We start from the raw sequence: 24,482 nt of genomic DNA, 5'->3' as shown, positions 1-24,482 counted from the left end.
AAAACAAGTTAGCCTTTAACCTAAAATCAGAAGTGCAAAATCTGTAAAAATAAAAATATTGCCATTGTTCTCAGCAATCTATGAATAAATCCTACAGCTCCTTAAGGTCTTTTCAATAAAATGAACCATGATCGCTTGACAAACTCCTTGCTTAAATGACAGATAACTTTTGAATCTGGGCTTCTCAATCTGTCAAGAGAAGCAAGCTGTATTGGCAGCATTGCTCCCTTTTGAAAATCACCTTCTGAACAGAAGGTCCAGCAAAGACCTTCAATGCAACACTCCCTACATATGTGCAAGTCTGCATATGACATCCTCCCGTAGGTGCAAGTCCCAGTCAATGAACCAGAAACAGATGAAAGACAAGAGGAGAAAGTCGAGGTCAAATGTTTCAGTTTACCCATGCTATCCCAGATAAAATGCCAAGGGCTTTTGGAATAAAATAGACAATATGCAAGGATGAGGTGACCAGATGTCAATAATGTTGGGAATTTAAAATGCATGTACCACACATGAACACAAAATTATTTAAATGCAGCTGCAGGAGGTTCCGTTTGGGGGTCATCCTCTTGGGAACTCTCTTCGGAGCAGTACTGCTTGTCATTTCTATCATCTGATACATCTATACTTCCAAATAATCATGACCGATACTCTAAGTGATGTCTTGACACCTTCTGAGGTTTTACAGGTTCTTCCAAATCAAAGAGAGGTCACATCATGCATAGTATTATTTGGGGGTTAGCATATATTTTATAATAATTATGTTAAAATTGGTAATCCATTTTGAGGCTCAATGATAGCTCTATTAATTATATTGTCTTATTAACTGAAATATTCCACTCTGTCAATAGGATTAATGATTGGAGGTTATGATACAACCAAAACCAAAGCTGGTCAATGGGCTCTTGGAATGGAATCACCCACCATGAACCATCCATCTGATCAACTCTTTAACTTTCTTCCTAAACATCAGATCACCAGAGTATTTTAGTGCAGCCCGCACAATTCATAGAGTAGGGTCCAGATTGAAGACCTTACATTTTTGTAGAATTCAGAATCAGTTTTCACTCAATAAGCTCTCTATTTGCTCGCTCTCTTCTACATGTAATTGTTCCACTTGGGTTGAACTTCATGGAAGAATTCTCATTCTGCCCCTGAGCCTCTCCTTTAGGGACTTGGAAATGGAAGGTGGTGCGGTTCTCTCTGGCCATCTGCCAGGCAAGGAGCCCCGGGCTTCTTGGGGTAAGTTCGTCCCTTTTCCCAAGTCTTTCACTTTATACTCTTCATTCAGAGTTAAATGGCATAAAACTCAGATTTTCAAAGCCGGTTGATTTAATCCGGGACACATAAGACTAGGATCAAATAAGTGAAGTAAATGATTCAAATTCAATGACTTCTGTTGTTTTTCCTAAAATTATTCTATGGCCTAATTTTCAGAAACTATTTTAGGACAAAAAAGAACCAAAAAAAAGTTATACTAAAACAAATAAAGAGAGAGACTAGTCATTTGCTTGGTCAGAGCTTCTTTTTTAAAAAATAAAATAATATTAAGTCAAAGAGGAAAATAAATATAACATCAAACTATTTGCAAAATAATGAAAATTGGCTGGGCACAGTGGCTCACTTTGGGAGGCTGTGGCAGGTGAATCACCTGAGCCCAAGAGTTCAGGACCGGCCTAGGCAACATAGAGGGACCTCATCTCTACAAAAAATTTGTGGGACATGGTGGTACACACCTGTAGTCCCAGCTACTAAAGAGGCTGAGGTGAAAGATCTCTTGAGCCTGGGAAGTTGAGGCTGCAGTGAGCCATGAGCGTACCACTGCAGTCCAGCCCTGTCTCAAGAAAATCACAATAATAATGAAAATGAGAACAATGCATAGAAAACTTAGTTAGGGGTTATAGTCAAGCTACAGTGTAACTCATAACCTTAAATGTTTTTCTTCTTTAAAAAAAAATCTAACTCTTCAACTCAAAAAGTTAGAATAGCTAAAACAAATCTAAGAAGAGAGAAAATGAAAATAAATTTAAAGAAAATTAAAGCAATAAAAATGATAAACCCAATAGCAGATGTTTTGGGAGGGGGGAAATACAAATGAAATAAGCATCTTTCTGTCAAATTCACTCTACACTGTCACACTTACACACACACACACACACACACACACACGAAAAAAATAGGTAAAATAAGAAATCAGCAATAGTCTGGAAATTTTTAATGATAAAATAACAATTATTCATATATGCAGATAAAACAAAAATCTCAGTAAACTAGATGATTAACAGAAAGATATAATGGCCAAAATTGACTCAACAACTGGAAAATCTAAAACTTATGGCCAAAGAAAAAAATGTTTAAGTTATCAAAGAAATGTTTATTAGACATTTCCCAGGCTCAGACAGTTTTACTGTTCAGTTATTTTAAACTTTCCGTATCTGGACAAAAATACACAAAAATATGAAGACTAATTTGTGGACCAAACATTGTTTATGCGGCAGAACTCATTTACATCATATAATTCCCTCTTTCTTCCATTTATTGTTAGAAGTCGGCCTCTAACCTGCCTCTGATAGAACATTTGATTGGATTTTTCATTTCTTTGCCTCTTAGAATATTAAAATGTTTTTCTCTGGCCGGCTCCACAAAACTGATTTTGATGAAATTTTGCCTTCTCTCATATTTTTTAGTGACGGGCCACCCAACTCTTAAACATCTGATTGCATTCTGGAAAGCTCTGTGGCTCTGAGAGACCATGAGATCTTCCTTCCTTCCTTCCTTCCTTCCTTGCTTCCTCCCTCCCTCCCTTCCTTCTTCCCTCCCTCCCTCCCTCCCTTCTTTCTTTCTTTCTTTCTTTTTCTTTCTTTCCTTCCTTCCTTGCTTCCTCCCTCCCTCCCTTCCTTCTTCCCTCCCCCCTTCCTTCTTCCCTCCCTCCTTTCTTTTTCTTTCTTTCTTTCTTTCTTCCTTTCTTTCTTCCTTCCTTCCTTTCTTTCCTTTCTTCTTTCCTTCCTTCCTTCTTTCCTTGCTTCCTCCCTCCCTTCCTCTCTTCCTTCTTTCTTCCCTTCCTTTCTTTCTTTCCTTCCTTCTTTCCTTGCTTCCTCCCTTCTTCCTTCTTCCCTCCCTCCCTCCTTTCTTTCTCTTCTCTTCCCTTCTCTTCTTTCTTTCTTTCTCTATTTCTTTATCTTCCTTCCTTCCTTCCTTCCTTCCTTCCTTCCTTCCTTCCTTCTTTCCTTCCTTCCTTCCTTCTTTCCTTCCTTCCTTCCTTCTTTCCTTCCTTCCTTCCTTCTTTCCTTCCTTCCTTCCTTCTTTCTTTCTTTCTTTCTTTTTTGACAGAGTCTCACCCTATTGCCCAGGCTGGAGCGCAGTGGCCCAATCACAGTTCACTGCAGTCTCAACCTCCTGGGCTGAAGCAATCCTCCCACTTCAGCCTCCTGAGAAGCTGGGACTACAGGCACGCACCACACCCCGCTAATTTTTTGGTATTTTTTGTAGAGACGGGGTTTTGCAATGTTGCCCAGGCTGAAAGATTATATTTCTTAAAGTCATTCTACTAACTAGTCCTTCCAGTTATTACAAATTATAAATCTGCAGTAATTAAAAGGGAGTCATATTGACACAAGAATAGCTTTCAGTGAAATAGAATAGAGAGCACAGAAAGTCACAAGATTTTAAAACAACTTAATATATAATAATTACCAATCAACAGGAAAGGAGGAAATTATTCCATTTATTTCATAAATAGCATTGCAGAAATTGGCTTGCTATTTGGTGATAAAATAAATAATAAGTTGAGTACCGTGGTGCATGCTTGTAGTCCCAGCTACTCGGTAGCTGAGGCAGGAGGATCCCTTGAGCCCAGGAATTCAAGGCTGTAGTGTGCCATGATCACACCTGTGAATAGTTGCTGCATTCCCGCCTAGAAAATACAGTAAGACTCTGTCTCTAAAGATAAATAAATGAATCCCAGATGAATTAAAGATCCGAATATAAAATAAAGCCAAAAACTATGAGCATTTATCTTCTCTTCAAAAGAAAGCACGTTCAAGCTTAAACACAAAAGAAGATACGGCCGGGCGCGGTGGCTCACGCCTGGAATCCCAGCACTTCGGGAGGCCGAGGCGGGCGGATCACAAGGTCAGGAGATGGAGACCGTCCTGACTAACACAGTGAAACCCCGTCTCTACTAAAAACACAAAAAATTAGCCGGGCGAGGTGCCAGGCGCCTGTAGTCCGAGCTACTCGGGAGACTGAGGCAGGAGAATGGCGTGAACCCGGGAGGCGGGGCTTGCAGTGAGCCGAGATCGCGCCACTGCACTCCCCTGGGCGACAGAGCCAGACTCCGTCTCAAAAAATATATATATATCATAATCCACTGAACTGCATAAAAATTTAAAACACATTTATATAAACATGACACACACCTGTATATAAACATGACACCAAAAAACAATAACCAATTGGAAAACAATATTTATAACAAACATGACAAATGATTAATGCCTTTTATATATAAACAGCTTACACAAGTCACTAAGAAAAACACTAAGACCCCAATGGAAAGTTGAGCAAATTATATATAAAGAGGTTTCCCAGAAGAGGAAATATAAATAAAAAGAAACATGAAAAAAAAATTAACCTCACTACAAAACAAATACAAGCAAAACTTTTAAATGGCAAAATGCCCTACTTTTTCTATGAAATCATAAAGATTGCAAATATAAATACTCAATGGTAATGAAGGTGTAAAACTATAAACATTCACTGTAAACATTCCACTTTCCTTTCTCTCTTTCTTCCTTTCTTTCTTTCTTTCTTTCTTTCTTTCTTTCTTTCTTTCTTTCTTTCTTTCTCTCTCTCTCTCTCTCTTTCTTTCTTTCTCTCTCTTTCTCTTTCTCTTCCTTCCTCCCTCCCTCCCTCCCTCCCTCCCTCCCTTCCTTTCTTTCTTTCTTTGAGACAGGGTCTTGCTCTGTCACCCAGGCACAATCATGGCTAACTGCAGCCTTGACCTTTCAGTTACAAGTGATCCTCCCACCTCAACCTCTCAAGTAGCTAGGACTGTAGGTGTGTGCCACCTCGCCTGGCTAATTTTTTTATTTTTTGTATAGATGTGGCCTCACTATGTTGCCCAGGCTGGTCTTGAACTCCTGGGCTCTAGCAATCCTCTTGCCTTGGCTTCCCAAAGTGCTGGGATTACAAGCATGACTGTAATAGCCATACTTCTATTAAGAGTTAATCAGTATAACATTTCTGGAAAGCCATTTAACACAATCAAGCATATTTAAATACTCTACCTTTTGACCCAGTTTATCTACATATTACTAATATATTGCTACATAATAAAGAACCCTAATATTTAGCAATTTAAATATGTTAAAAGACCATAACATTTATTATCTCACATAGTTTCTACCAGACAGGAATCTGGGAGCATATTGGCCTAGATGGTTCTGGCTCAGGGTTTTTCATGAGGTTTCATTCCAGCTGGTGGCCAAGGCTTCGGATGTCTGAAGGCTCAGCCAGGGCTGGAAGATCTACTCCCAAGGCAGCTCTTTCACATAGTAGTTGGCGGATGCCTCACGTCCTTACCACATGGACCTCTCCAAAGGAAAGCTGAAGTCCTCTGCCAGAACAAGTGAACCAGCACAGAGAGATCAAGGCGAAAGCCACAATGACCGGCCGCAGAAATCACACTTCATCATTTTTGCAATATCATACAAGTAACACAAAAAAGTTCCGTTCAGTGGGAAGTGGGAATGGGGGCTCAGGGGGTGGTACTTACACAACAGCAGTAATAACAGAAAAGGGGACCATACTGTTGGAGAATGGTTAACAGAATCTCTTTGTAGGAATCTAATTTAACCAAATAATCTGAAATGCAGATAAAACTTTATGCATTAAGATATTCATTATAATATTTGTAATAGTAACAATTTGTAAACAATACTCAGCAATGGAGCTGGTTAAGTAAATCATGGCACATCTCTCCAATATTCAATTGTATTCTATATTGCCTCTTATACAATCACATCAAAAATACCTGTTATTTTCATATTTCCGTATATACTTAGGTGTGCAGAAAAAGGATGAGAAGAAAATGGACTAAATATTAATGACTACTACCTCTGGGTGATGGAATAATTCATTATTATTTACTTTACTTTTCATACTTTTCTCCATTTTTAAACTTTTCTAAAATAGGTGTATATTACATAAATAATTAGAAATAATTCTTTCAAGGAATTGTAAATACGGTTGAGACATTGTGCCTATAGTCTAATGGTAAGAAGAAAGAAAACAACAGAAAAACTCACTGATCTTGGAAGAGTGTTACCAAAATTATTTCATTTTTCAGTCCAACCAATTGCAAAGTCATTTTGAAGAAGGTATAACATATTAATCTGTATGTATTACGTACATGAGTTAAAAAACAGAATGACAGCTGGGCACAGTGGCTCATGCCTGTAATCCCAGCACTTTGGGAGGCCAAGGCAGGCAGATCACTCAAAGTCAGGAGTTCGAGACCAACCTGGCCAACATGGCAAAACTCCGTTTCTACCAAAAACCACAAAAATTAGGCAGGCATGTTGGCACATGCCTATGGTCCCAGCTACACAGGAAGCCGAGCGTGAGAATCACTTGAACCCAAGAGGCAGAGCCTCGATCTCGGCAGTGAGCCGAGATCTCCCCATTGCACTACAGCCTGGGCGACAGAACAAGACTCTGTCTCAAAAAAAAAAAAAAAAAAAAAAAAACCCAAACAGATTGACAACAGATATTTTCAGAGTATCTTGTAGTTTACAAAGCACATTCACATAGTTATTTGCTTGATAAATCAGAGTACTTCTGCAATTAACACTCTTCCCAGCTATGTATATCGCTCGAGATGTTTGAAAAATGCCTTTTGTAAATTGTAACTGAATGGAGGCAAATTCTTCTGGGGCATATGGCTGTACAACATTCACTGGGAAAAGCAACTAGTTGCATGTGTGTACACTTCAGGGAATAATTTGTTTAAGATAACTGAAATATGTTTGAGTTGAATCTTTTCCTACTCCAGCTAATGGTCATCACTTTAACTGTGTTCTTTCCAAAGCTTTATTACACATGCTATGAAAATACTGAGCTTGAGCCTGCTAATGGGAAGCAAGTAATCTCCCCCTTCGTTAAAGGTGCATTCATTCTTCCAGGTCAGTAGGGTGACATTGCAAGATCCTGAAAATCAGTGTGCAGTTGAGTCACTAAGTTTATAATTGAATTTGCCTGGCTAAGTATCTTAGCAACTCAGTTCACGTCAGCAGAACTTTGTTGAAGGGTATATTTTCATCATTTCTTGCCAGATTTTTAAAGCATGACATGTTATGTTACTAAAACTAAGTAATTCTCCCAGGGGGAGGAAGCAGTAGTGGCTATTACATACCTTCCACTTTACTTATTTAAGAAAACATAAAAAGCTATTACTGGGAGAATAGAATGCATTGTTCTGAATCTAAAATCTTTTTTTTTTTTATTTAGAGTTTCATTCTTGTTGCCCAGGCTGGAGTGCAATGGCGCGATCTCGGCTCACTGCAGCCTCAGCCTCCTGGATTCAAGTGATTCACCGGCCTCAGCCTCCCAAATAGCTGGGATTACAGGCACCCACCACTACGCCCCGCTAATTTTTGTATTTTTAGTAGAGATGGGGTTTCACCATGTTGGCCGGGCTGGTCTTGAACTCCTGATGTCAGGTGATCCGCCCACCTCGGCCTCCCAAAGTGCTGGGTTTACAGGCATGAGCCACTGCGCCCAGCCCAAAGCAATCTTTTAGAAGGTGTATAATCAAGAAAAAGAAGAAAATCGAGTTTTTTTTTTTTTTTTTTAAGGGATTCAGGGTATGCTTATAAGCACAGGAATAAAGGAAAAATGCAGTAATCTAAATTGCAGATATAATGCCTATAAAACAAAAGGCACCGTTTGGCAAGGTGTCTGGCTGATACAATGGGAAAATCAATAATTCAAGCTTCAAAGGAGATTTTTTAATGCTTAAATGATGTGGTTTGTCTGATTTAATTATATAATCAGCAGCTTTCCCCCTTTATGTTAAAAAGTGGCCAGGTACCACAGTATGGCCTAGAAAGCACCATCCATATATGTCAGAATATGCCTGGCGGGGCTCCATTGATGTGGCCCTCTGACCGTCTGCCAATCTGCTGTCATGTGCTTCATATTTCTTTCAAACCATTGCAGTAGATGACAAAGAATAAATGGTCACAAATTATTTGTAGCAATTTCCACGAGGATATGAACTCTATTTCCCCACCCCTTGAACCTAGACTGGCCTTGTGACTTGCTTTGGACAATGGGACATTAGCAAATGAGATGCAAGCAGAGGCCTGAAAAACATTTATGCAATGGTGCTTGTCCTTTCTTGCCCCTTTTGGAAGTCAGCTGCCACATGGGGCAGAGATTTTTCTTCCACTTCAATTACCCTTGAGTTCAATCGTCCTGGTAAAACTATTGGTTTAATTTAAACTTTTTTTTTTTAAAGAAACAGAGTCTTGCTCTGTCACCCAGTTCAGTGGTGCAATCCTGGCTCACTGCAGCCAGAACTCCTGGTCTCAAGCAATCCTCCCGCCCCCACCTATCCCATGTTGGGATTACAGGTGTGAGCCACTGCACCTGGCCAAATGTTGTTTTTGATAGCTATCTGGCAGATATTTATATGTACTTGACAAAGAACTAAGCAAGGAGACTGATGAAAGTCATGAAAATGAATACATTTCTGTCTATGTCTTGCAGGAAAATAAAGTAACTCAAAAAGAAGGTATAACCTTATATATAATAGGGTGCTAACTTATAAATAGGTTCTGTTGTAACAGTTATCTGTAAGTCAGCTGTCTGGATCTTAGAACACGTATCCACACATCTATCACAGTATCTGGCACATAGCTGGTGTTCAAAAAATAGTTCTTGAATAAATGAATGAACAAATGGAAAGTGCAAATGGCTGTTGTTCCTTGACAACGAGAAGAAACTGAATATGCTTTGTGATGGTTAATTTTGTATGTCAGATTGGCGGTGTCATAGTACCCAATTTATTCAATTAAACACAAATCTAGGTGAAGGTATTCTGTAGATATGGTTAACAGCTACACTTAATTGACTTTAAATAAAGGAGATAATCTTTTATAACCTAGGTGGGCTTCATGCAACCAGGTTTAAATTTTTTCTCAAAGTAAAAAAATTTTTAAAGGAAGGTAAATGGCTGGGCACAGTGGCTCACACCTGTAATCCTAGCACTTTGGGAGGCCAAGGCGGGAGACTTGCTTGTGTCCTGGTGTTCAAGACCAGCCTGGGCAACATAATGAGACCCTGTCTCTACAAAAAATTAAAATATCAGCCAGGTGTGGTGGCATGTGCCTGTAGTCCCAGCTACTGGAGAGGCTGAAGCAGGAGGATCGTTTGAGCCTTGGAATTTAAGGGTGAAATAAGCCAGAATCGCACCATTGCACACCAGCCTGGGTGACACAGCAAGACCTTGTCTCTAAAAAAGTTTTTTAAAAAGAAGGAGGGTAAATGGAGTGAAAGTGTTTAAAGCCCTCACATTGTCCAGAAACTGGTGACAATACTTACATTACAATCTTACTTAAGCAAGGATTTATATTATAATCTCTTGGGTAACCATTAAAAGAGTAGTAAAACAATGAATAACAAGCTACTGGCAGGGACGTGGAGGGAAAGCAAAATTTAAAAAACTACTCCAAATAAAGGCAAGAAAAGTGAGGAAAAGTGAGCATACAAAACAGATGGGATAAAATAGAAACAAATAGTAAGATAGCAGACAAATCCAAATATATCTGTTTACGCTAAATGTAAACAGACTAATCAAATGAGAATAGTTGTCAGACTGGATTTTTAAATGATTCTATCTTGATACCGATAATAAGACATTATTTGCCTTCTTCACTTTTGACAAGTGCACTGATGGGGGGGAAGGTAATGGTGGGATAAACTGCTGGCACCTTAGCCCAAGTCACGGCGGTAGCACCAAACGTATTAATAACCATTTTACTTGTCAACACCAGAGACTCACACACACAAAAAAAGTCAATTTCACTTAAAACGGTCTTTGATGGGCTGGGCGCAGTAGCTCACGCCTGTAATCCCAGCACTTTAGGAGGCTGAGGTGGGCAGATGACTTGAGGCCAGGAGTACGAGACCAGCCTAGCCAGCATGGTGAAACCCCATCTCTACTAAAAATACAAAAATTAGCCAAGTGTAATGGCGCACGCCTGTGATCCCAGCTACTAGGGAGGCTGAGGCAGGAGAATTGTTTGAACCCGGGAGGCGGAGGTTGCAGTGAGCTGAGAGAGAATCGCTGCATTCCAGCCTGGGCGACAGAGCAAGACTCTGTCTCAAAAAAAAAAAAAAAAAAAAAGTCCTTGATGAGGCATTAAACATTAATTTTATCAATCTCAAGTACAGTTATTTTTAGTGCATAAAGAATTTCAGCAGTCTTCTCCTACTGCCCTGTCTTCATACACAAATTGCCTCTTCAGAATTCTAATAAATGGTCAATTCATTTTAGCCTGAATGGTACAAGGAACAGGGAAGGTATTTTTATAGTAGAGTTTAACGTGGGGTCACCTGTCCCTACCATCCTCTTCGTACCCTGACCAGCCTCTTGGTACCCCCAGAGAACAGATGCTTACTTCCTTGCAAGGAAAACGGTGTCACCTTTGAACATGCTAGTTGTTAAAGGCAACTTTTCAACATTCTAATATCTTAGAAAATATTTGGCTAACAAAACAGGAGATTTCATAAAAATTATAAATCAGATAGTACTAAAGAGTCAGGAGTTCTAGCCGGGTGCGGTTGCTCAGGCCTGTAATCCCAGCACTTTGGGAGGCCGAGGCAGGCAGATCACCTGAGGTCAGGGGATGAGCCTGACCAACATGGAGAAACGCCGTCTCTACTAAAAATACAAAATCAGCTGGGCATGGTGGTGAATGCCTATAATCTCAGCTACGCGGGAGGCTGAGGCAGGAGAATCGCTTGAACCCGGGAGGTGGAGGTTGTGGTGAGTCGAGATCACACCATTGCACTCCAGCCTGGGCAACAAGAGCAAAACTCCATCTCTAAAAAAAAAAGAGTCAGGAGCTCTCCATGTTTAAGATAATCCAATCCACATTTTATGGTTGTATACATTTTATTTAACCACACAATGAACACACAAAAATTAATAAACTACTATAGCTCGCTCCACAATTTACACACATACACATATACATATACATAGATATATAATTTTAACACACTCCCTAAATTTTTCAGAAAGTGTAATGTGTACCTCACCAATGCTAAGAATGGTGAAAAATGCAATTAGATTTACAACAACTGCTCTTGAGAAACTTAGATAGTGTTGTGCCTTTCCCATACACAAGGAACTTTTGCTCTGTGACTAAGAAGGAACCTCAGTAAGAATATGCCTCATCCTCTTTGCTTTTCTAGCCAGGATGCCTGGTGGCAAGGAAGAACCAGCATGTTATAGAAAAAGAGGAGCCGGGAGCGGTGGCTCACTCCTGTAATCCCAGCACTCTGGGAGGCCGAGGCAGCGGACCCCATGTCTACTAAAAATACAAAAATTATCTAGGCGTAGTGGTGGGCACCTGTATTCCCAGCTACTCAGGAGGCTGAGGCAGAAGAATCACCTGAACCCAGGAGGTGGAGCTTGCAGTGAGCCGGGATCACCCCAGTGCACTCCAGCTTGGGCAACAGAGCAAGAATCTGATACAAGAAAAAAAAAAAAAAAAAAAATTAGAGGCAAGAATAAAAGGGTTGACCCTCTGTTTAGACTGACCTGATATGAAAATGCCTGCCATGCTTAATATTGGTCACAAAGACTCAAAAAGCCAAAATATTATCCGATGGTCTCTAGGGTCGTATTTTTGAAAAGAATAATTTCTGACAAAGTTGAATTTCTTAAATTCCAACTAGTTACCATTACCAGGGATGTTCGGGTAAAAACCTGCTGGCCAGCTTCTCTGGTAGATCTTATGCAAACAAAGTGCGTTCCACCATCAAAAAGAGACAGATTCAAATGCATACATTGATATCCAACAAGCAGTTTGCATTGTTTATATTGTGTCAGATTTGCCAAAAAGCACAAGAGATTTCTAAAGCCTCTGATGACTGGCGTCATCCATCAGTATCCATTAGGTGCTCCCAGTTTGGAAAATGATGGGAATCATGTCACGGGAGGCATTTTTTAAATGACTTCTATAACTAGTCAATAAACTTGGCAATGACATAGAAAAATCTAGTCAATCTACTTAATATCTTAGAAAAGTAAACAGGCTGAGAAAGCCCAAGTTTGAAACCTTCCAAGGAATAAAAAGCATGCCTACTCTAGCAGAAGGAGATGGATTTAAGCTACCAACCCAAGAATTTTAAAAACGGAACTTTTAGATACCGACAAGGCAGGCTGCGGTGGCTCACGCCTGTAATCCTAGCACGTTGGGAGGCCGAAGTGGAAGGATCACTTGAGCTCAGGAGTTTGAGACCAGCCTGGGCAACATAGCAAGACCTCATCTCTAGTAAAACTAAAAAAAAAAAAATTAGTCAGGCGTGGTGGTGCGTGCCTGTAGTCCCAGCTACTTGAAGGGCTGAGGCGAGAGGATTGCTTGAGCCTGAGAGATCGAGGCTGCAGTGAGCCCTGATTGTGCCACTGCACTCCAGCCAGGGTGACGGAGCCAGACCTTGTCTCAAAAAAAAAAAAAAAAAATACTGACAAAGAAGAATTCTTATGGAGGGGGATGTGTGTGTGAATGAGTGGTTAAGAGGATACGACATATAACACTGTTTAAATACTAAATAAAATTGTCCTCACAGAATGTACTATCTTCACGGTACATTTTCTATTCTCTTCGTTTTCTTTTCTCTAACTTCTTTGCCAAATGCTAGCCAATATGTGTTTAAATTTTTCCTTCATAGATATACATCAACAATAAAACTTTTATTTAAAATTTGTAATCAGTATATACACAGTCTTACATTTATATGCCAGTAGAAAAGGATAGTGGAAACCAAATCAGGAATAAGTGAGAAAATAGCAGTGACCAAAAACAAAACCTCATTTTATAATAAAAAGCCAATCAGTCATGTAATAGTAGTCACTGAAGCCTGACTGTGTGCCAGGCACCATCCAGCATTTTCATGTCCTGTCACACTTGTGGCTTATGACACACCTGAGTGTGTCAGTTGGGTCCTCTGAAAGCAGATGGAGCTAGGAGTACAAGAGGTTAACTGTGGGACAGCACTGGTGAAACATAGAAGTCGGAAAAAGCAAGTCTAGGCAGGGAGATTCTTCAGACCCTGCTGCAGATCTGACACCTGTTAAAGGAAAGGAGGGGAAGTGGGTTTGGGCAGGGAGAGCCTCAGACGGCACTGCAGACCTGACAAAGCCTGGGCCAATGTGATCAGCGACTCTGGACAAGAGCTGGCCAGTAGAGGAGTCTCTTCGTAGGCTGCAGTGCCCATGCCCGGAAGCCACTGAGCTCAGTCACTAGCTGGGGGCTACCTTAGGAGATCAAGGTCTCACCTCCAAAGGTGAGTAAGATTCAAAGGTGCTAATGGCTGAAGGCATCTGCTCACTGCACTTCTCACTGGCTGAACAGCAAGCCCTTTCTTGAAGGGAAATCTGAATGCTGCTCCTCCATGGCTACCTCAGTAAGGGAGGTTTTATTATGATTCCCATTTTTCAGAAAACAAAAGAGGCACAAAAGTTACGTAAATTTCCCAAAGTTACACAGCTAGTAAAGAGCTGATAAATGTCTCCTATTTGCCTTGCAGCTGATAGTAAAAGTCACTTTTTTTTTCTTTTTTTTTTTTAAGATGAAGTTTCACTCTTGTTTCCCAGGCTGGAGAGCAGTGGCACGATCTCGGCTCACTGCAACCTCCGCCTCCTGGGTTTAAGTGATTCTCCTGCCTCAACCTCCCACGCAGCTGGCATTACAGGCCACCACGCCAAGCTAATTTTTGTATATTTAGTAGAGACGGGGTTTCACCCTGTTGGCCAGGCTTGTCTCAAACTCCTGACCTCAGGTGATCCGCCCACTTCGACCTCCCAAAGTGCTGAGATCACAAGCGTGAGCCAACGTCCCCAGCCCTAAAAGTAACTTTCTAATTGATTAGGAGTTTTTAGAAATGTTCAGCTTTCAGGCCAGGCGCGGTGGCTCACGCCTGTAATTCCAGCACTTTGGGAGGCCGAGGAGGGCAGATCACGAGGTCAGGAGATCCAGACCATCCTGGCTAACACAGTGAAACCCCGTCTCTACTGAAAATACAAAAAATTAGTCGGGCGTGGCCTGTAGTCCCAGCTACTTGGGAGGCTGAGGCAGGAGAATGGCATGAACCCGGGAGGCGGAGTGTGCAGTGAGCCGAGATTGCACCACTACACTCCAGCCTGGGCTACAGAGTGAGACTCCATCCAAAAAAAAAAAAAAGTTCAGCTTTCATCAATACGTCATTTAAAAATGCTTTTTTAAAATATGAAGTGTATTACATTGTTTTTAAGTGTGCTAACTATACCATGAAAAAAAGAAAATTTATCATGTAAAATTTCTCATTTTAAAAATCAAAATGATATGGAAGAATATATCCCAAGTTCCAGAAATGTTTAGCCTTATTTTTCTCTTCCAATCAAAAGTGTTATTTTTAAGTTTAATCTCTGGACTGCAGTCAAAGGTGCTAAGTTTCAATGTTGATGCAGAGTTTACAACATAGTTTTAAACATGTGAGAACTGGAATTGTAGGAAAGTGCTCAGAGACCTCCAATTACAGTAGCATTCCCAGGTGTGGCCATAACAATTTTATTACCAACACGCTGTCCCTTTGCACCTCTTTCACCAGGGGAAGTAGAAGAACCTTCAGGAAATAGTCAAGCAGCAAGTGGTCGAGCAGTTTAGGTACTATTTGCCTGATGATGTTTTCTAAATTGATTTTTTTATTACCTAGAGATCTTTCTCCTTCCTTTCAATTTTCACCTTTCCTGACACATAAGAAAACACATCTTTGTACAAGCAGAGAGTTGAGGTGGCACAGACCTTCAGAATTTCTCATCTCCTCCATGCTAGCCAATTATTTCACTATTATCTGTATGGAAAAGAAGAGGAGAGGAAACCTGGGGAGGGAAGTCTTAGAGCTACAGTTGGAATCACCTTTCCACTGCATGATAAATAATCCTTCTGGATCCTTAAAAAGTTTGTTTTTAACATAATGTTTTAAAAATACAATTTAAGTTTATTGTAGAAAAATCAGAAAACACTAAGGCAGAAAGAAAAGGAGATCCACCATCCAGGGCTCCCTAACATTACATTTATTTTTTATTTATTTTGAGATGGAGTTTCACTCTGTCATTTGGAATGGAGTGCAGTGGCACCATCTCGGCTCACTGCAACCTCTGGCTCCCAGGTTCAAGTGATTCTCCTGCCTCCGCCTCCTGAGTAGCTGAGATTACAGGCACCTGCCACCACGCCTGGCTAATTGTTGTAGTTTTAGTAGAGACAGGGTTTCGCCAGGTTGTCCTGGGTGGACTCGAACTCCTGACCTCAAGTAATCTACCCACCTCAGCTTTCCAAAGTGCTGGGATTACAGGCATGAGCCACCGTGCCTGGCCTCCCTAACACATTAGTGTATGGACTTCCACTCACTCCTCTCTAGTGTATTTTGGTTTTTTTTTTTTTCCAAAAAATAGGATCATTCCTTAAATATTATCTTAGAACTGGTTTTTCTTCACGTGATATCATAAACGTCTTTTCACATCGATAAGTTCATTTCTACAAATGTGTACATACAACTCTAGCACAATTTATTCAAGTAGTACCCTACTGAACGCTTTAATTTTTTTCTCTTCCTTTTTTTCGATATGAGAAACAATTCAGTGAACACCCTTGTAGCTAAATCTTTTTTTGCAAAATTCTGAGATAAAATGCATAAAACACAAAATTCAACATTTTAACCATGTTCAAGTGTACAGTTCAGTGTTTTGTGCATACTCATAAAGCTGTAGAAACATCACCACTACCTAATTCCAGAACATTGCCATCGCCCCATAAAGAAACTCCATACCTATTAGCAGTTGTTCCCAATTCCTCCCTACCACCATTGCCTGGCAACCACTACTCTAGTTTCCGTCTCTATGGATTTGCCTAAAATGGGATCATATCACATGTGTTCTTTTGTGTCTAGCCTGTTTCACTTAGTATATAGTATTTCCAAAATGCATCCATGTTGTAGCACGTATCAGTGCTTCATTCCTTTTTGGCTGAATTATTTTTTATGCCTGAATTATTATTCCACTGTTTGGCTATACTACCACATTTTGTTTATCTATTCATCAGATGATGGGCATTGGGTTCTTTCTGCCTTTTGGCTACTGTGAATAGTGATGCTTAAACATTTTTGGACAAGTTTTGACATGGGCATATGTTTTCAGCTCTCTTGGGTATACAGCTAGAAGTGGAATTGCAGAGTCACTCTACATTTAACATTTTGAGGAACCACCAAACTTTTCCATAGCAGCTGTGCCATTTTCCATTCCTGCCAGCAATGTATTAGGGTTCCAATTTCTCTCTGTCTGTGCCAACACTTATTTTCCTTTTTCTTTTTTTTTTTTTTTTTTTTTTTTTTTTGAGACGGAGTCTCGCTCTGTCGCCCAGGCTGGAGTACAGTGGTGCGATCTCTGCTCACTGCAAGCTCCACCTGCCGGGTTCACACCATTCTCCTGCCTCAGCCTCCTGAGTAGCTGGGACTACAGGCGCCCGCCGCCACGCCCGGCTAATTTTTTGCATTTTTGGTAGAGACAGGGTTTCACCGTGTTAGCCAGGATGGTCTCGATCTCCTGACCTCATGATCCACCCGCCTCGGCCTCCCAAAGTGCTGGTATTACAGGCGTGAGCCACCGCGCCCGGCCTATTTTCCTTTTTCTTATTATTATTGCCATTCGATTAGGTGTGGTTCTGATTTGCATTTCTTTAATAACTAATGAAGGTCAGCATCTTTTCATGTGCTTACTGGCCATTTATATATCTTCTTTAAAGAAATGGTTATTTAAATTCTCTGCCCAATTTTTTTTTTTCTTAGATGGAGTGTCACTCTGCCCAGGCTAGAGTGCAATGGTGCAATCTCAGCTCACTGCAACCTCTGCCTGCTAGATTCAAGCATTCTCCTGCCTCAGCCTCCCAAGTAGCTGGGATTACAGGCATGCACAACCACACTCGGCTAATTTTTGTATTTTTAGTAGAGATAGGGTTTCACCATGTTGGCCAGGATGGTCTTGAACTCCTGACCTCAAGTGATCTGCCTGCCTCAACCTCCCAAAGTGCTGGGATTACAGGCATGAGCCACCGCACCTGGCCTTTTTTTGTTTTTTTTTTTTTTTTTGAGATGGAGCCTCACTCTGTCACCCGGACTGGAGTACAGCAGTGCAATCTTGGCTCACTGCAACCTCTCTCTCCCAGATTCAAGGGATTCTCCTGACTTAGCCTCCTGAGAAGCTGGGATTACAGGCATGCACCACCACATCCAGCTAATTTTTTTTGTATTTGTTTTAGTACGTACACAGTTTCACCATGTTGACCAGGCTGGTCTGAACTCCTGACCTCTAATGATCCGCCTACCTTGGCCTCCCAAAGTACTGGGATTATAGGTATAAGCCACCGTGCCCAGCCCTTTGCCCAATTTTTAATTGCGTTGTCTGTCTTTTCATTGTTGACATGTAAAAGTTATTTATATATTCTGGATAGTATGCCCTTATCAGATAAATGACTTACAAATATTTTTCTCCCATTCTATAAGTTGTGTTTTCACTTTTTTTTTTTTTTTCTTACTTTTTCTTAAATAGAGACGGGGTCTTTCTATGTTCCCTAGGCTAGTCCCAAACTCTCAAACTCCTGGACTCCAGCAATCCTCCTGCCTTGGCCTCTCAGAGTGTTGGGATTTCAGCTGTGAGCCACCAGGCCTGCCCCTTCACTTTCTTGATAGTGTCCTTTATACACAAAAGTTTTTAATTTTGATGAAGCCCAATTTATCTTTTTTTCTTTTGTTATTTGTACTTTTGGTGGCATATTTAAGAAACTGTTACCTAATCCAAGGTCATAAATATTTATGCCTATGTTCCCTTCAAGAGTTCGATGAGCTCTTACATTTAGGTCTTTGATCCATTTTGAGTAAATTTTTTTATATCGTGTGATATTTTAAGTATCTACTTTGAATAGATTCCCAGAAAGTGAGCATACAATGCTTCAGGGGTTGTTTTGGTTTAGGTTTTTTTTTTTAGAAAGTCTCATGTCTTGCTCTCTCTCCAAGGCTGGAGTACAGTGGCACAATCATGGCTCACTGCAGCCTAGAAATCCTGAACTCAGGCAATCCTCCCACCTCAACCTCCCAAGTAGCTAGAACTACAGGTGCATGCCATTATGTTCAGCTACGTTTTTTTATTTTTTGTAGAGACAGGGTCTTGCTGTGTTGCCCAGGCTGGTCTCAAAATCCTGGCCTCAAGTAATCCTCCCACTTTGGCCTCCCAAACTGCTGGGATTACAGGTGTGAGCCACCACACCAGGCCCAGTTTTAAACACAGAAGCTGAATTTCTAATTCTAGTCACAGTTCCATCATCAATGAGGACAAAAGAAATAAGAATGGGCCAGGCGCGGTGGCTCTCGCCTGTAATTCCAGCACTTTAGGAGGCCGAGGCAGGCGGATTACGAGGTCAGGAGATTGAGACCATCCTGGCTAACATGGTGAAACCCCGTCTCTGCTAAAGAATACAAAAAATTAGCTGGGCGCCCAGCTACTCGGGCAGCTGAGGCAGGAGAATGGTGTGAACCAGGAGGCGGAGGTTACAGTGAGCCGAGATTGCACCACTGCACTCCAGCCTGGGCGACAGAGCAAGACTCTGTCTCAAAGAAAAAAAAAAAAAGAAAAAGAAAAAAGAAATAAGAATGCATTTATTTAACAAAACATTATATTTTTTCTTGTAAGCAAATGACTAAAATTAACAAGAAATTACTGGATTACTACCTCACTCATTTGCCATCACTTTTTCCAACTGCTGTTCCTAGTGTCTTAATTACTTTTGTCTGGTACTTTGCAGAACTGTCACTGTGAGGATCTGACCTTAACTGTCAGATCACTGTAGCCAGGTTTCATCTCTTGCTAAAGATTCCACATAAAGAGAGGGTATAAAGGAGCTGATGGGTACAAGTCTCTTCACAGACATGCAAACCTGGAGAAACCATTTGTGGCCAGCATTCCTTGTTCATCTAAGAAAATACATGTTCCTTTATATTCCAGTTTTCCAAACATGGATCACCTCCTTTTCCCCTAAATTTTCTTTCCTTGTAACTACACAAAAGAAACCACTCAAGTTCCCATCTCTTTTCCTTGCCAGTGTTTCATCAGGCTGATAATGCTGGACGGGAGAAAACAAACCTCTTTGACTCTTCTGCCATCTACTGACATGGAAAACTGCTTATGCAGCAGTGAAACATGAAGCACTACCGAAAAGGAGCAGGACCTAGACCCTGAGCTCTGAAGTGGGAGACAAAAGACCAAGGTTGTTACTGAACTGGGGAATGGGGATGGAGAGTTGGATTTACAAGGGATGTCTTTAAAATATATATATATATGTTAGGTTGGGTGTGGTGGCTCATGCCTGTAATCCCAGTACTTTGGGAGGCTGAGGTGGGCAGATCACCTGAGGTCAGGAGTTCAAGACCAGCCTGGCCAACATGGTGAAAACTCATGTCTACTAAAAATATAAAAAAATTAGCCAGGCGTGGTGGCGCGTGCCTATAGTCCCAGCTACTTGGGAGGCTGAGGCAGAAGAGTCCCTTGAACCCGGGAGGCGGAGGTTGCAGTGAGCTGAGATGGTGCCACTGTACTCCAATCCTGTGTGACAGAGTGAGATTCTGTCTCCAAAAAAAAAAAAAAATTTTTAAAGCTAGACATGTTGAATTTTAGCTATGGTTATTTGGTCTGGTATAAAGGGGGTCATGTTTAATGCATGAATCCCTTGCACCCTACATAACATGAGAATAATATTCACAGTCACAGAAAACTCTGTGAACTAACTCATCTGTATATATGTGATATATGTATTTTTTAAATCAAAAAAAGAAGAAACCTGTATCTAACCAAGTAGTGACTGAGCTCTCACAATGTGAAAAAACTAAAATGTGGCCTTTACATCATTAAGGCCTAAAAACTCTCTTTCTCAGCTATATAGGTAAGTAAAAAATCAAACAGACCAGGTGCGGTAGCTCGCATCTGTATTCCCAGAATTTGTGGAGGCTGAAGAGGGAGAATCACTCGAAGCCAGGAGTTTGACACCAGCCTGGGCAACATAGGGAGACCCCATTTTTACCAAAAAATAGAAAAAATTAGCTGGGCATGGTGGCACACACCTATAGTCCCAGCTACTCCAGAAGCTGAGGTGGGAGGACCATGTGAGCCCAGGAGGTCAACGCTGCAGTGAGCAATGATCTTGCCACTGCACTCCAGCTTGGGCAACAGAGTGAGACCCCATCTCTAAAAAAGAAAAGAAGAGAAAAATATTCAAGCACTTGCCTCTCCAAGCTGTCTGGCACAGCTGATAGCAGGCATATGCACTACAATATTGACCCTTATTGTCAAAATACAATAAGTTGGCAGTATTTTCTGTGGAGAGCACAATTTGCAGTTTTACTTCATATTGTATAAATCTCAAGCAAGGCCGGGCGCGGTGGCTCAAGCCTGTAATCCCAGCACTTTGGGAGGCCGAGACGGGCGGATCACGAGGTCAGGAGATCGAGACCATCCTGGCTGACACGGTGAAACCCCGTCTCTACTAAAAAATACAAAAAAACTAGCCTGGCGAGGTGGCGGGCACCTGTAGTCCCAGCTACTCGGGAGGCTGAGCCAGGAGAATGGCATGAACCCGGGAGGCGGAGCTTGCAGTGAACCAAGATCATGCCACTGCACTCCAGCCTGGGCGGCAGAGCGAGACTCTGTCTCAAAAAATAAATAAATAAATAAATAAATCTCAAGCAATACTGCTTTTCTGACTTCCGATTGGAAAGAGACCATTCCACACCATACTACCTCTTCCTGTACTTCCTATCAATGGCAACCCTCCTTTTCCTTGCATATAAAGTCCATTTAACAGTATATCTTGTAGCAAAGATTTCTTAACAGGATAAAAACATTCCCCATAAAAGGAAAAGGTGAAGGATTAGCCTATACTAAAATTAAGAGTATCAGGGGCTGGACATGGTGGCTCATGCCTGTAATCCCAGCACTTTGGAAGAACAAGGTGGGAGGATCGCTTGAGTCCTGGAGTTTGCAGTCAGCCTACATAACAGTGGGAGACCCCGTCTCTACAAAAAATAAAAAAATTAGCCAGCTGTGGTGGCACACGCCTGTAGTCCCAGCTACTCAGGAGGCTGAGGTGGGAGAACCACTTGAGCCCAGGAGGTTGAGGCTGCAGTGAGCCATGCTTGCACCACTGCGCTCCAGCCTGGGTGACAGCGAGACCCTATCTCAAAAAAAAAAAAAAATATTGAGAACATCTTTTCAAATGATATCACTAAGAGTTCTAATAGGCAACCTATAGGTAGAAGAAGATATCTGCAATAAATGTATCCCTCAAAGAATTCATATCCAGAATACATAAAAAACTCTGATCATGGCGACCTGAATTCCCCCTCCCCAAGAATATGAGAGTGACAACTCTTGCAAAGTGTTATAGGCCACGGAGTATGTAAGAAGACACCAGTGGTGGAATCGAGTGTTTGGTCCCAGTTGGGGACCTGTAGTAGAAAAATACTTAGTAGCTACCCAGATTGTAACGGTTGGTGTTCCTGGCTGGTGTGCAGGATCTGTGTTCCAGAAAGTTGGAAAACACAGCAACTGCAGTAGGAAGTGGCTTTCTTCCCTTCAGATTGCTAGTCATAGTGGCTATGTGCAGATCAACTGGAAGAGAGTTGAGAAAGATGTAAACAAAGCAACACGACAAGTTAAGAAACGTGCAAATAGGCCAAGCGTGGTGGCTCACACCTGTAATCCCAGCACTTTGGGAGGCTGAGGTGGGCAGATCACAAGATCAAGAGCTCGAAACCATCCTGGCCAACATGGTGAAACCCCATCTCTACGAAAAATACAAAATTTAGCTGGGTGTGGTGTCACATGCCTGTAATCCCAGCTACTCGGGAGGCTGAGGCAGGAGAATCGCTTGAACCTGGTAGGCAGAAGTTTCAGTGAGCCGAGATCGCACCACTGCACTCCGGCCTGGTGATAGAGCAAGACTCTGTCTCAAAAAAAAAATAAAAGAAATATGCAAATAAAGCAACACCTAAAATCAACAATATAATTGAAGAAGTCACAGAATTTATCAAACAGAACATCATGATATCCAGCTGATTTGTGGGAGGTTTCTTGCTAAGACATGCGTCTTAAGGAGACGAATATTTTCCCATAGTGGATTCAACTATGAGAAGAGAGGTGGCAGCAACAAGGTGGTCTCTTAACAGTACATGCTGCTGGGATCTCAAGGGCAAGGAGAAGCAACTGGCCGGGCCATACTGAACTCACAACTTAGCATTTTGCCATCTGAAGCTTGCCAAACTAGTATCTGCTGTCAAACAACCTATGTGGAATGGGAATAATAGTATTCCTGAGCGAAATATGGCTTTCCTAATATTTTAAAATTCACATCTGTTTAGAAATCCACCTGCAAAATATCATGACCGGATGTAGATATGGAGAGAAAAGAAATATGTTGGATTTATGGCCCAGTTAAATATTATCTTTTTATTTAAATAACATGATCTTCATTGTGCTTTATGGTATAGTGCTGATAATTTAAAATGTGTATTATAGCTTCAGTATTAGGGCTGACTTTTTAAAAAACAGACATGTTTGCAATAAATTGAAGAACTGTAATGTCCTTTTGTGAAAAGCTTTAGAAATGATACAATTATTAAAGATATTAAATAGACCAAAAAAAAAAAACAACTTACAAATCAATAAGAAAAAAGACAGTTCAATGAAAGACAAAAGACTAGCAGATATTTCACAAGAGGGTATACTAACAGTCTATAAAAGTATGAAAAGGTGTTCAACTGATCAGTCATCAGGGATATGTGGATTAAAACTAAAATTTATATTATTTTATTTTAAATAATACAGACGTAGTCTTGCTATGTTGCCAAGGCTGGTCTCAAACTCCTGGACTGAAGCAATCCTCCTGTCTTGGCCTCCCAAAGTGCTGGGATTACGGGTGTGAGCCACTGGGCCCGGCCTAAAATGTTATCAGAATGGTTAAAATGAGAAGATGCAAAATATGAAAAGCTGGCAAGGGTATGGAACAAGTAGAACTCTCACACACTGCTGGTGGAATATAAAAGGGTCTGAACACTTCAGAAAATAATTTGCCAATGTCTCCTAAAACTTAACATGTTTATACCCTATGATGTAACAATCCACTCCTAGAACTCTACCCCACAGAAATGCATCTCTATTTAACAGAACACCAGTACTACAATGTTAATTGAAACTACTCAAATGCCTTTGAAAAAATTATGTTACATTCGGCCGGGCGTGGTGGCTCGTGCCTGTGGTTCCAGCACTTTGGGAGGTCGAGGCGGGCGGATCACGAGGTCAGGAGATCCAGACCATCCTGGCTAACACGGTGAAACCCCGCCTCTACTAAAAATACAAAAAACTAGCCGGGCGTGGTGGCGGGCGCCTGTAGTCCCAGCTACTCGGGAGGCTGAGGGAGGAGAATGGCGTGAACCTGGGAGGCGGAGCTTGCAGTGAGTGGAGATCGCGCCACTGCACTCCAGCCTGGGCGAAAGAGCGAGACTCTGTCACACACACACAAAAAAAGAATTGTTGGTATTCACATCAAATTAGTTTATTACTGGTCAGGCACGGTGGCTTACACCTGTAATTCCAGCACTGTGGGGGTCTGAGGTGGGAGGATCACTTGAGCCCAGGAGCTCAAGATCAGCCTGGGCAACAAAGTGAGACACTCGTCTCTACGAAAAATTGAAAAACTAGCTGAATGTGAGGGCGCTACACCTGTGGCCCCAGCCACACAGGAGGCTGAAGCAGGAGGATCACTTGACCCCAGAAGGTCGAGGCTACAGTGAGTCAAGGTTGTGCCACTGCACTCCAGCGTGGGAGGCAGAGCAAGACCCTGTCTCAAAAAAAAAAAAAAAAAGTTTCTTTCCAGTTAGCCTTTCTAAGCGTCTTTTCTGAGCCTAGTTTTTAAAATAGAGTGCCTAGCACAGTGTCTGGCACAAAATGCTCAATAAATGGTAAATTGATACCTTCTCCCAAACAAGTGGGATGGGTTTAGGAACCTTTTCCACACACTAACACAGTACTCTGTACTTCTCCCTGTCTTAGCATTTCTTACTGCTTTCCAGGACTAGAAGGCATTTGAGTGCAAGAATACTGTGTCGTCCAC

The 24,482-nt window shown here is 41.4% G+C and overlaps 1 pseudogene; it reads left to right on the top strand.

Moving 5' to 3' along the window:
- The first annotated feature begins 21,695 nt into the window (after positions 1–21,695).
- Positions 21,696–22,465, top strand: LOC105539356 (annotated as a pseudogene).
- The last annotated feature ends 2,017 nt before the right edge of the window (positions 22,466–24,482 follow it).

This window comes from Mandrillus leucophaeus, unplaced genomic scaffold (assembly GCF_000951045.1).
Source record: "Mandrillus leucophaeus isolate KB7577 unplaced genomic scaffold, Mleu.le_1.0 Scaffold203, whole genome shotgun sequence".
In the NCBI taxonomy this organism is placed as follows: domain Eukaryota; kingdom Metazoa; phylum Chordata; class Mammalia; order Primates; family Cercopithecidae; genus Mandrillus; species Mandrillus leucophaeus.
This window is presented reverse-complemented; position numbering and strand designations above follow the sequence as displayed.